The sequence below is a fragment of the Ochlerotatus camptorhynchus genome, unplaced genomic scaffold (genome assembly GCF_037179485.1).
Source record: "Ochlerotatus camptorhynchus isolate MF236.1 unplaced genomic scaffold, CSIRO-AGI_Acam_v1.1 ptg000089l, whole genome shotgun sequence".
Taxonomy (NCBI): domain Eukaryota; kingdom Metazoa; phylum Arthropoda; class Insecta; order Diptera; family Culicidae; genus Ochlerotatus; species Ochlerotatus camptorhynchus.
Genome location: NW_027040579.1, coordinates 477,479 through 490,164, shown reverse-complemented (window position 1 = coordinate 490,164; position 12,686 = coordinate 477,479). Strand labels below are relative to the sequence as shown.

Genomic DNA, 12,686 nt, shown 5'->3' with positions numbered 1-12,686 from the left:
CGACATTCCTCCCCTCGGAGACGGTTGGGTGTTTTTCCTGTTTGCAGATGATACCGCAATAGTCGTTAAAAAGAGGATGCCGCACGAAATAATAAACTTCAACGATGCCTTGACGCCTTTGCTGATTATGCCAACACGTGGAAAATCAAAATCAATGCCTCTAAAATTCTAACAATTATGTTCCTCCATCGGCAATTGCCCAAACTAAAATCGGCTACTTTGATGTACATCCTCTTGGATGTAATATTAAAATTTATTTTTTGCTGTACTTCTTTTCCATTCGCATGTAGAGAAAACCATAGTCAAGTGTTCTGCCTTGGTTAGGTCTCTGTATCCGGTGATTTGCCGCAGATCCCGCTTCTCAAGGGTGAAAAAATGTCTGTCTACACACAAATCATAACTATGCTGTGCTCTACGCAACTTCGGTGTGGAAATCATGTGCACAGACTCATAGGAACAAACTCCAGGTCGCTCAGAATAGAGTTCTGAGGATGGTCCTTGATCGTCCCTTCGACACAAGAATTTCCGATCTTCACCTAGAGGCGAACATTTTAAAATTAGATTTTAAAACTGATGACATAAAGACTAGGATTGTGCAGAAATGCAACACATCTGAACATGCTTTGAATAGCAATTTATGTATAGAAGGTTAGGTGTATATAGTAGTTGTAGGAATATATAAGTAGTCTTTCTTCTATTTAAAATAAAACAATCCCACCAAGGTGGGAATGCTCTAAACATCTGGACATCTGTATATTGAGAATTCAAATATGTAAACCACACAAATACAAGAAATAAACATCAATTAAAGTAAAAAAAGATGGTTGAGTAGGGTATTCGGATAGGATTCGGCTCAAGTTGGCGATGCAACCTAAAGTATATATTGTTTATGGGTTGCTCATTTATTCTCTCGATAGCCGACTATCGAAAGAAAATATTCATTTTGTTTAGTGATTATGGATCTAAAAGAGTCATGACGGAGAGCTTGGGATTAAACCCAAGATTTTCTGCCCAGTAAGCAAAAACGATCCCTCCAGGGTCATCGAGCATCTCAGAACCAAAACGCTCCGCGACAAAACACTACTACGTTTTCGCTTGGTATGTAACGAACGTCTGAAATACGCGATAATGCTAATGGTTCCCGAGGTTGATGATTAATCTCAACTGTTCCTGATACCTTCGACGAAGTGGTCAGTTTTTGATAACGACAAAAAACTAAATATATGCGTGGTACACGAATTACGTAACGCAAAAAATCCGCCTATTATTGAAAATGTTGGGACTCTTATGTAACAATAAATAATGCTTGACCACCTCTCCCCCTCTAAAATTATGTAACGCTAACTCACTCTCATCCTCCCTTTTAACAAGCTGAAATAAAAATTACAATAACATGTTTTTATTATATTATAGATACGTGAATTTATTAAACTGCAAATTTTGTTTGTTCGCTATTGATTTTTTTTTTCACTTTCGTCAATCTGTAACGTAATATTTCCCTTTGTAATAATAGTAACGAGATCTCGACCACCACCACCCTCGATGCGTTACGTAATTTGTGCACTAAGCCCAAGGGCAATAATGTCAACTAGCTGCAAAACGGAAACTTTATACTACAGGGTGATTCGGAATAGCTGTCCCTTTTAGAAATGGTCATAACGATTGAACGCTTGCATGAATTTTTGATATCATTATATTCCAGATATTCTACATATATAACCTTCAACTAAGCATAGTTTATTTCAGGTCTCTCTCCCTTTACCTTAATTACCAGCCACATTTGTCATGAAAATTAACCACAGCGGCACGCACGCTTTAGTTCCAGCACTTTTTGAGTCCTGGTGATGCGTTTAAGCTCTGACATTGAACGAATTTTCCAAGCATGGTTCCTTTGTACTTCTATAATGATGCAAAAATAAATGTTACATTCTTTCGAAGAGATTTCAGTTTCTAAAAGATAACACACGATTTTTTCATTATGACGTCAATGGCTGCTTGAAATCACAAACGAATGAAATTTCAAAGCCTACTATCAATACAAGCTGATATTTGTACACATTTAAAACAAAAATACTTGAATATATACCCATTTTACCCATTGAGAATTGAATATTTGTGAAATCGGTGACAGTTATTCTGAATCACCCTGTAAATGTTCTCCAATTAATAAAAGATTAAGAGCCTTTCAGACTAAATAAACATATGTAAGATGATAATCAATGGAAATAAAAGACATTAAAGTTAGGTGTAGATTAGGACAAAATTCCAACTGGGACACATTCAAATTACATCCGAACTCGAGAAAACAATTCTGATCGAAATTCTCAAAATTTGATTTTGTAAGAAGCGTCAGATCTCACCATATGAGTATAAATTCAAGTTTATTTTTTTTTAAATTAACACCAACTTCTTTTCGAAGATATTTAATGAATAGTTGCATAAAATCAATAGAAATGAGGTAGGAATTTTCATTGCCTCTATATAAGAAATCAATATTCAAACCAAACAACAGCAACGAACTTTAAGCCTACTCCATCGACCTTATAATTTACCAATCAAAATATTTCATGTGCCCACTCACATACGAAACTGACAGCTATCAACAGTGGCTAATGAAGCTACTATACACCCGGGGGCACGCCCCAACCAACCGATACCGGTCTTTAGTTAATATTAAACCCTTGCTTCGCCATCAATCAAATGCCCCCCAAATGCTCAATCATGCAGAAATATATCAACAACTCACTGATTGGCGGTGAACCGTATACTGGACCATACAGAGAAATATTGCCAGGTTCAAACGGACGTCTCTTTCGCATACAACAGCGAGTACACGAGTCGGGTCACCGCATAAATTCTGCCATCGTGTCGCATGGACTTAGTGTGACTTGTTCGCAAGCATTTACGCGCATTAATATTGTTCTATCGTTAGTGCAAGACACCGTATAAAATTCGTTGAGTTGAAGCAATTTCGCACTCAACATTAATGGATTAGGTTATTCTAGGATGGCGTGATTCGAACCGCTTTAAATTGTGCCCTTTCGTAACGGAAGATTTCCTGATACTGGAAAACAACTCACCACTGACTAGTATCCACACCCAAGTACACATACCGTTAGCGATCACCTAAATGTGCACATATATAAACATTATCTAAATATTACATCCCACCAGCAAAATTGGATTCGTGGCTGTTTATATTTTGATTTCGCCTGCACTTCCACTAGCGTTTACGACGATAGACTATCTTCATAAATAATCAAAAAGCAACTCAATGGTAGTGGGTGGTGAACGTTGTTAGCTTTACTAATAATACACGCTTTGGGATCACTGACCGCACACCAGAGGCAGCATGGTAAAAGAGTAACAGTAGCAACTCATCCAGCAATCATTGCAAAAATCGAACACATGAAGGTATAAAACGCAGTAATAATGCAAATAATTGCTATTTGCATAGTTCTTTCGTGTGGTCACGTCATGTGTTTAGATTGGTTGCATGATTTCAGTCTCGTTTCGGAGAGCGTTGATTTTCCAATATGTTTCAGATGTGGGAAATATGAGCCTCCTGTCTGTGATTGTTCAACGCTCCATGACAAGGGGGGATGAGAGTGAGATTGTGGTAAATCCAAGAATCAAGTGTTTGTTCAATTATTGTGTCACATCTGTGGAAGACAGAAAATCTACAATTTGTTAAATATGATGATCGTGTGCTGACAGGAAAGGGTTGCCATCCCTCTTTGAAGGGCTTAGACATCACTGACCTTTCAATTTTATCCCTAAAGTTCTTTCAGATGCTTTGTTCTTATGAGTATACCCCACAATCTGAAAGTTACAAACAATTGTCAGTGAAAAAAAAAACTTTTTTTATGAAGATATGCATGGAGAAATTATGTCTTCAGATTGTAGAAAATGTCAAAACAAGCAGCTTGGATAAAATAACTGTAAGTCCAGTATTTCAGAGCTATGTAACGTTTTTTTGTGATAGTTCCCTTAAATTTAGTTATAAGAACGTAAATTTATAGTGGTTAAATTTTAAAACATACAATTTATAGAGAAGGATAAGAACAGTGAAATCACATGTGATTATTATATATATATACAGAGATCATGTTAGAAACATCATATGCAGCATATTAAATAACTTCAAACCTGGATTCATACAAATATTTCTAAGTTCGAGATCTTCAATGCATATAAAATCACGGATTCCATAAAAAAAATAAAAATTTCCTAAAGATTTTCGAAAAACTCAAAATCTAAAAAATACTTGTATTAGATAATAAAAAAACCCTAAATTTATTGACCTATGGTGAGATCTACCCCTCTTACTTAATTAAATTACGACTAAATTGCTTAAATCCACATTCAGGGTAGACAATTTAGATAATTTCTGAACGATATGTGAGTCTGTGTCTGAATTTTCATGTGATACGTTTAGGCTCATGGCAGATTTTGACCAGGGAGCACTAGAAACATGCCTAGGTGTGACCAATGCGGTGCTCGGTGCTCGAACTGGCCGCAAATAGTCATATACTGACATTTTGATGTGATTTGACTTTAGTTTACGTCAGTTTCTGGCCACTTTCCCGGTGGAACCCGGAACATGTGGCCTTTCATGTGGTATGATGTATCGAAATATAAGTTCCTGGTCATATCCTGAAGGACTCTCGAGACATGTCCGGGTATTGTCAATTTGATACTTGGTAGTAAATTTAATGCCTGTAATTATTTTTGAAATGTTTAGCATCTTCTGAATGAATTTCATTCAGCTGAACTCTTGAAAAAATATCCAGAGAACAGTTAAAGTTCTTCAGATCTTCATCTTGATCAACCTGAACTCTTGGATAAAGAACCAGGGGACTTTATTAAAATATGTGGTCAGCTGGATATATTTGATTTAATTTATATCAGTGCTAACATTTGAAAACGGCACAAAAGCCATTTGTAAACAAATGGTTTGTGGGCCCTTTACTCACTACTTGAAGTACACCCACGCGACACAACAGCAACATCGGGTAGGGGAAATTTTCCCCTTCCTGACGATGCTGTTGGTTTGCGTGGGCGTTCTTCGGGTAGCAAGTAAAGGGCCCACAAACCATTTGTTTACAAATGGCTTTTGTACCGTTTTCAAATGTTAGCACTGAACCAGCAACCAGCAAGCTTGCGAGAATATCTAGAGACGTCATTTTTCAGCACTTGAAGATCTTTAGAATAATAGGGGAAATGCAGGTAATGTCGGCCTAAGTGTCCCTAATTTGGGCTCATATATAAATTCAACAATCGACTAAATTTTCAATAGCAACCAAAAATATCCATTCGTAACGTCGCAGATTTTTAGCGATGGGCCCAATCTTGGATCCATAGGCCAACATTAGAGACATTTCCCCTACTTGATCAATCTGAAGTCTTGAAAAGTATCCAGAAGGCTTTATTTAAATCTTCAATCAGCTGGAGGTCTTTTAAATGCTTCCTGGCCGACCTGCCTTCTTGAAAGAATATCTTAGAGATAACGTTTGAACATATTTTCCCTTTAATTAACGTCGGTCTCGGTACCCATGGTGACCAGTGAATCCCGAGTAGTAATTTCTCGGTATGTTGGAAAATTTTCTAATTAGGTATAAGACCGAGATCCGAAGGGATAACTAGGTTAAATGGGTTACTACTAAAACAGAATCATTTTTCTTGCATCTTTAATTTGGTTCTGCGTTCGCAGTCTTCAAAGTGTGTCTATGTTTCAACTACCTTTAACGATTTTTACAGGAATGTTCTGAAGTATTTAATTAAGAGTAATTTCCCTTCCCAGAGTTCTTTAAAGAATAAATCTAAAATAAATTGGAGATTCGCTCTGGGAGTCCCTTAAAGATTTCTTTATAACTGTCCAGAAAATCTCATCAGAACGCTCCAAAAAATCACGAAATTCATCCTAAGATTATCTTTGAATTTTAAAGTTTCTTTTGTAAGAATCAATTCGAAGTTTCCGTTCATAATTCTATTTAAATGTCATTCTCGGAAGCATTCACATGCAATTCTCCTCAAAATTGTTTTAACATTTTGTAAGAATTATCTAGGAATTCTCCTCTAAATTCTTCTGAAAATTAATTCGAAATTTTCCTTAAAATAAACTAGAAATATTTTTTTAGATGCTCTTGGAACTAACCTAGGAATTCTCTTTAAATTATTCTCAGAACTCCTTTGAAATTGTACCTTCAAAATTACATTCTATTGGTATTTTTCACGAATCCTGGAATCCTCTTTACAAGGAATTATCCAAAGAGTTTCTTAAAAATTCTGCTCTAAACTCACATAATTGACTAGGGGTTCTAGTTTAAACTCTTTTAGAGTTCTTCCCTAAACTCACTTGGCAATTTGCTCTGAAATACCTTGATGTTACCGCTAGAATTCATTCAAAAATCGCCTCAAAATTCCTTTGGAAAAATTTATCTAAAATTTACCTAAGAAGGGACACTTGTTAAGATATCTAAAAAAAGGGGTGTTTTATGTTATTTTTTTTTCCAGAAAACTGGAATAAATGCCATTACTTCGGGTTTTAAGAATGTAATTATGTAACAAACAGCATTATTTTCGAAAATTTTCAGACCAAAATATTAATTTTTCAGCTATTGGCAGCTCCGTTACAAAACAGATGTAGGCGATGTTTGAAACATCGTAGAAAATAAATAACTATTGTGAGTTCTTTTTTTTTTTTTTCCTTTGGTTTGTTTTTTCCGTCGATCTTGTTTTCCGTGCTGAGCATCAATGCTACCGACGTGCCAGGAAGGCAGCTCCCACACCTGGACCCTACCTATCGACCCATCAACTCATGAACCGGGGACCAACGGCTTTACTTCCCATCCGAAGGAAGGCGTGATCAGAGATGTTATGCCTCAGAACATCCCGGCGGCGCCGACTGGGATTGAACCCAGGCCTGCTGGGGTGAAAGGTAATCACGCTTACCACTACACTATTGTGAGTTTTTCTATACCTAAAATCTAAGATAGGATTTTTTCGAAAATCGTAAAATTACGCGGCGATCGAAAAAAAACATGGTTTTCGTTGAAAAAATCGCTCCTCAAATGCGCGTAAAAAATCTTAAACTTGGAATATCTGAAAAATCCTATGCTACATTTTAGATCATTCATTTTAACATCACGGACAGAAGAATCAACAAAATTGATTGAATAGTCTCCGAGATCCCTGTCGCGCGCAAGGTACAAAAAAGCAATTTCGAGAAAAAGGCTGCAAACAGCGGAATAATTTATATTTTGGGCTAAACATTTTCGAAAATAAAGCTTAAATGTTGCTTAATAACATACTGAAAACCCGCAGTGATTTCATTTATTATAATGTTCTTAAAAAAAATAAAAATACTCGTTTTTAGAGATCTCAACAGGTATCCACCCGTAATAATTCTTCAAAGTGATGCATTCTGAAAATCAAGTTCAGTATGTACAAAGGTCTTGAAATTTTTAGACATCTTATTTTTATTTATTTACGCAATCGAATGCCAATCACCTAAGATCATCAATTGCCAATCGGTGATTATTCACTGGCAACAATCGATTGCCAGCGAGGTGAACTCCACACCCATGGGGGACCAAAGGTGTGACCAGAGATGTTTTCACCTCAGAAAAAACTCCAACAAACTCGGTTGGGATTGAACACCTGAACTTGAAGTTCCCTGAGCCTCTATGAAATTCCTTGCAAGGTTGCGACTCAATGAAGAAAACCAAATTCCTTGATATTCCCTGATTTTTCTGTAATTAGCAGCAGACCAACCTATACAGACATAAGGCAAGTATTGGCTGTATAAGCTAGTCTGCAGCCAACATTGTTAGTTGGGTAGTGCTTTTAATGAAATATCACATGAACCTCTATAAATCATGAAGAGTGGTCCAGTACAACCTCAAATTGAAAAAAAAAGTGTTCAATACATTTTATAGAATGCAAAAAAGATAGAAATCGCGTATAGCCAAAAACGGCGAGGCACCGCATTTATCTTAATTCCCAAATTATAATCGTGGTCAGCGCTAGGTAATCAATTCGACCCATGATTAATATCGATGTGTGAAGGAAACTGCAACCATCTTGATATCAACAAACAAGGTTTGCTTAACCGCTAAAAGTTTTCAGCATTTTTGCTCGATTTACACCATGATATGAAAAGAGGCCCTTGGTATGGCGATTTTCTAACCCTTTTTTTTTTTTTTTTTTCCTCTGTTCGGGACATAACACCACAGCGACCAGTAATTTGATCTATTGTAGTATATCCCGTGTCCTTAGTTTAGTGCATGTCGTATTACTCCATCACTATTGAGAAATGATGAAGTATTCGGTTTTGATACAGTTGTCATTCTTGCCTTCATCGCAAGGAATCGATTCTAACTGAAAGGTTCCGCTATTTATACCCTTCGGAGTTGGAACACCCTCCAAAGGCGCGCCCCTTTGTCAGTCAAAATTGGATTCCTTCACAACTAAAACAAGCTATGACACCGATAATGACCATGCATCAGAACCCTAGTCTTAACCACTTCAAACTAGGGAACAACGATTAGAAGATTAGGAATCACATAGGTGAAGACTAACTAACTCATTTTTTCCTTGTTTCAAGATCATCCTCGGTCCAGGCAACCCGAGGACTTATCACTATCAACAAGGCATAAAAAGTAACAAGGACTAAGATGTGTTCCTTTGATTACTGAAAAATCCTGTTCCCCTAGTTTGAAGAAGTTAGGACTAGGAATCGGTGGTAGATCTTACATCCCGTAACGTACCACGAAAAGGTGATCTACCCACGTTACGGGTTACCCTTAGAAGCAGTGTTGAAAATATTCACCAACACTAACTATGACTCGCGAACTTTTCCCTTGTTGAACTTCGTGAAATATCGTGAACTTGTTCAGCCCTGCTTAGAAGTTCTTTTCTGACTGTTTTCGAACTCAACGTTACATATGAAACACTTGTCTTTAATCCCTTGAGCACAATTTGAGACCTAGCTCCACAAGAAAATTATTACGGATAATAGGCTTAACCAAACGCTGATTCGCGGCCAGATTTCTATGATGGGAAGTCGTAAATACAGAACTTTCCCCTCCAAAATTCTGTAAGTCAATTTCATCGCAATTTCAATACTTAAACTTCACTGAGAAACTACCAGATTTACAGCTTACCAGATTTACAATGAAGACCTAGAACACTCAATAAAGCCACTCTATGCGGTCGAGGCAATGCTTGTATACATTTCGTTGAATTCAACCTAGCTTATATACCCATTTAAGGGTTAAATTTTGCAAAACCTAACAACGTCTATTGTCTGCGGAAATAGATTTTTATCAACCCTCAGGGTTTTAGCTCAACTCAAGAATGTTTCAACACTCAGTGGGAGCTGAATATATAGGGGAAAAGCCTCTAATGTTGGCCTATGGAACTTTAGACTAAAAGTCTCTTTTACAAAGTTGTTCCTTATAGTTAGGCCCTCATTTTTATGACAATGAATTCTAGGGTGGTTCCTATTATCATTAAGATCAAAAATCTAACTTTTTTGTTTGAATAAATTAAGGTATACATTTTTTTGCAAAGTTATAGCTGAGCTAATTTCAAGCAACTTTGGGGAGAACCAACTTTTTTGTATCTCCTAAATTGGCCGATTTAGGGCTATTTTCTTGAATTGAGTAGGGGGGGCTCTAAAAATAACAGTTGTTTTGCTCTAGTTTTCTTATTTCGAATTTCTCAGCAAATGTGTCTTCAAATTACTTTTAGATCTTAAGAAGGCGCAAATTTTTGCTGCACAAAGTTTCGCCGATCAAGAGTTATTGACGTTTTTATACTAAAAATATGCACTTTTCAAATGTTAGTATCTCTGGTTGGGGCAAACAAAAAAAAAAGTTTTTTTACGACATTTGAAAGGGCGTATGTTATTCTCAATAATATGAAAAAATGAAGGTACGTTATTTTTTAAACTAGTATAAAATCAATTAGAATTTATTCATATTTTTTATCTTTTATATTAGAAGATATACAGACAACAAATTTCACTATAAAACATTCGTCTTAAATAGTTTTAAAAGTCTCTAGAAGATGACTTTCATGAGAAATTTCAAATTTCATTCCACCTAAATCTGCATTTTGGACCACTGTGCATTGGGACGGTACTAAAGGATATTTTTGGTCGCTATTGAAAATTTAGTCCATTGCTGATTTTATGTATGGGCCCATATTAGGGGCATTTCCCCTATTAGGCACGAAATCCTCAAAATACTCTTTTATTTGAATAATTCAGGCTCAACTTGCAAAAATAAAAATGCAACATCGAGCATTGAGCAACCACAAATTCGCAACTCTATTTAAAATTTGAAATGAACAACCAACTACACCGAGTAATTGAGTTGTTTGAAACTAGTAAAATTAGTCATACTTCTGTAAATAAGAAATACTTCCCTGAATTTGAATGAAAATCCCTGATTTTCCAGGTCCAAAAATGAATTCCCTGATTGTCCATGTTTTTTATTAGGTAGTCGACACCCTATTGAACTTGTGAAAAGTTCCGCGAACTCTTGGGAGGTTCCAAGAACTTCTACGTAGTTCGGTCTCGATGAATTTCTAGGATTTTTCCATAGCTTCATATAACCATAAACTCTACTTCTGGGCCAAATTTCATAAAATTCTGACACCCTTTTCCGACTTAAAAAAAATCCCCAGCTCTCTTAATTTGATCAAGATCATGCCTGACTATTCCCAAACTTTCAAGAAGATCCTCAATCTTTTTTTACAAATTTTTCTGAACATCTGGGCGAATAAAAGATCCCAAATCAAACTCTGATGTTCTAAGAAGTTTGTTGAACCACTACAATGTTCCCTCAGCTTCAACGAAATTCTTTGAACTTCAAAGAAGTTAGCTTCTACAAAGTTGGCTAAACTTCTACAAAGTTCATTGAACTTTAACAAAATTCCCTGCTCTTGTAAATTTTTTACAAATTTCCTCTAATTGCTACATAATTTTCTTAACTTCTACACAGTTCGCTGAACTACAACATGAAGTTCGATGCGCCTCTACGAAGTTCCATGAAATTTTAAAAATTTCGTTGATTTTCTGCGAAGTTCGCTAAAGTTCTACAACGGAATTCACCGAACAATTAATTTATTTTTGACGAAGTGCTCTGAAGTTTGAAGAAATTCTTCTTCTTCTTCTTCTTCGAATTTCAAGCTTATTGCTTATCGCATGTTGGGTGATTGCGTGCTTTTGCGTGATTAAACAAAGTTTCCTTAACTTCGACGAAGTTACGACGCTTTCTGAATTTCCGCAAAATTATCTGAATCTCTACCGAGTTCTCTGAATTTATATTATTCTGCTTATTTTGGCTTTTCTTACGTCCCTACTGGGACTTTTGACCGGCTCTTAACTTAGTGCTTTTTTTGTTAAGTGAGAGCTTTCTAAGCCTGTACCATTTTTGCATTAGTATTATTGTGTGGCAAGTACAATCATGCTCTACGCTCAGGGAAGTCAAAAAAAAAATTCAACCCGAAAAAAATCCTAGATCGAACCGGGAATCGAACCCAGCCACCTCCAGCATGATCTTGCTTTGTAGCTGCACCTTTACCGACTGAGCTAAGGGGGCACCGAATTTATATTAAATTTCCTGCATTTCTAGGACGTCCCTTGAACATCTACTAAGTTCCTTAAGGGGAAGCTCACCGGCCCAAAAATAAAAAAATATTTTCGGTACGTTTTTATTTTTCTAAAAATATTGGGAAAAATTATCAAAAATCCAAGAAAATCAGTTTCTTCCTTAGATTTTTGTCAAAAATTACATGCAAAAAAATTTTTTCTATCCAATCATGAAAAAAAATTGGACTCTCAGAAAAACTGAAAAGTTGATGTTTTGTGGTTTTTTCGTCCAACTTTATGCCATAATGACTTATAAAACATGTTTTTGCACGTGAATTTTCTTTAAAAAATTAGAAAAAATATGATTTTTTTAGATTTTTGATACTTTTTTTCAATATTTTTTAGAAATCAAGTTAAAGAAAAACATTCTGATCTTCCAAAAAAATCTCTAAACTTCAAAAAAGTTTGATAACAATTTTTTTAGAAGTTTACTGAAGTGCTAAAAAGTTCGATGAGCTTCTACAAACTTCACTGAGGTTTTACAAAGTTAGCAGAACTTCTATACAATTTACTGCGCTTCTAGAAAGTTTTCAGAACTTCTAAGGAGTTCTATGAAGTTCCTTAAAATTCTGCAACGTTCCCTCAACTCATACGAAGCTCAACGATCATCTATGAAGTTCTCGGAAATCAAATTATGTTCTCTTAACTTTTACAAACTGCCCTTGACTTCTAAGATAGCCTTAAACTTTTGTTAAAACTCAGTTTTATAAATCTGAAATAATATTAAACACCTTCCCCCGCCAGCAAATTAAAAAAAAATGTGAAGACATTTCTTCGATCTCGTTGACGATGTTTTTTCGAAATACACCTGCGATGCCTGCCCGGAAGACTCCAACACTCAAAACTCAAAGCCCAATCAGAATTCTTAAATTTTTGGGACTCTGGGCTGTGAAGCCTTCACAGATTGCGAGGCTGGCAACAAGTAGCCATGGATCGAATGGAATGGAGACGATTTCTATGTACATCAAAGGACACCCAGGCCTTAGCCTGAGTGGTAAGTAAGGATCCGAGTTCAAGATGGTTG

General features: G+C 36.1%; 1 protein-coding gene across 1 annotated transcript in view; it reads right to left on the bottom strand.

Moving 5' to 3' along the window:
* The window catches only part of Eip63E (cyclin dependent kinase Eip63E), a 503,378-nt gene that overhangs the window by 302,046 nt on the left and 188,646 nt on the right, over window positions 1-12,686 (bottom strand). The window lies entirely within an intron of this gene.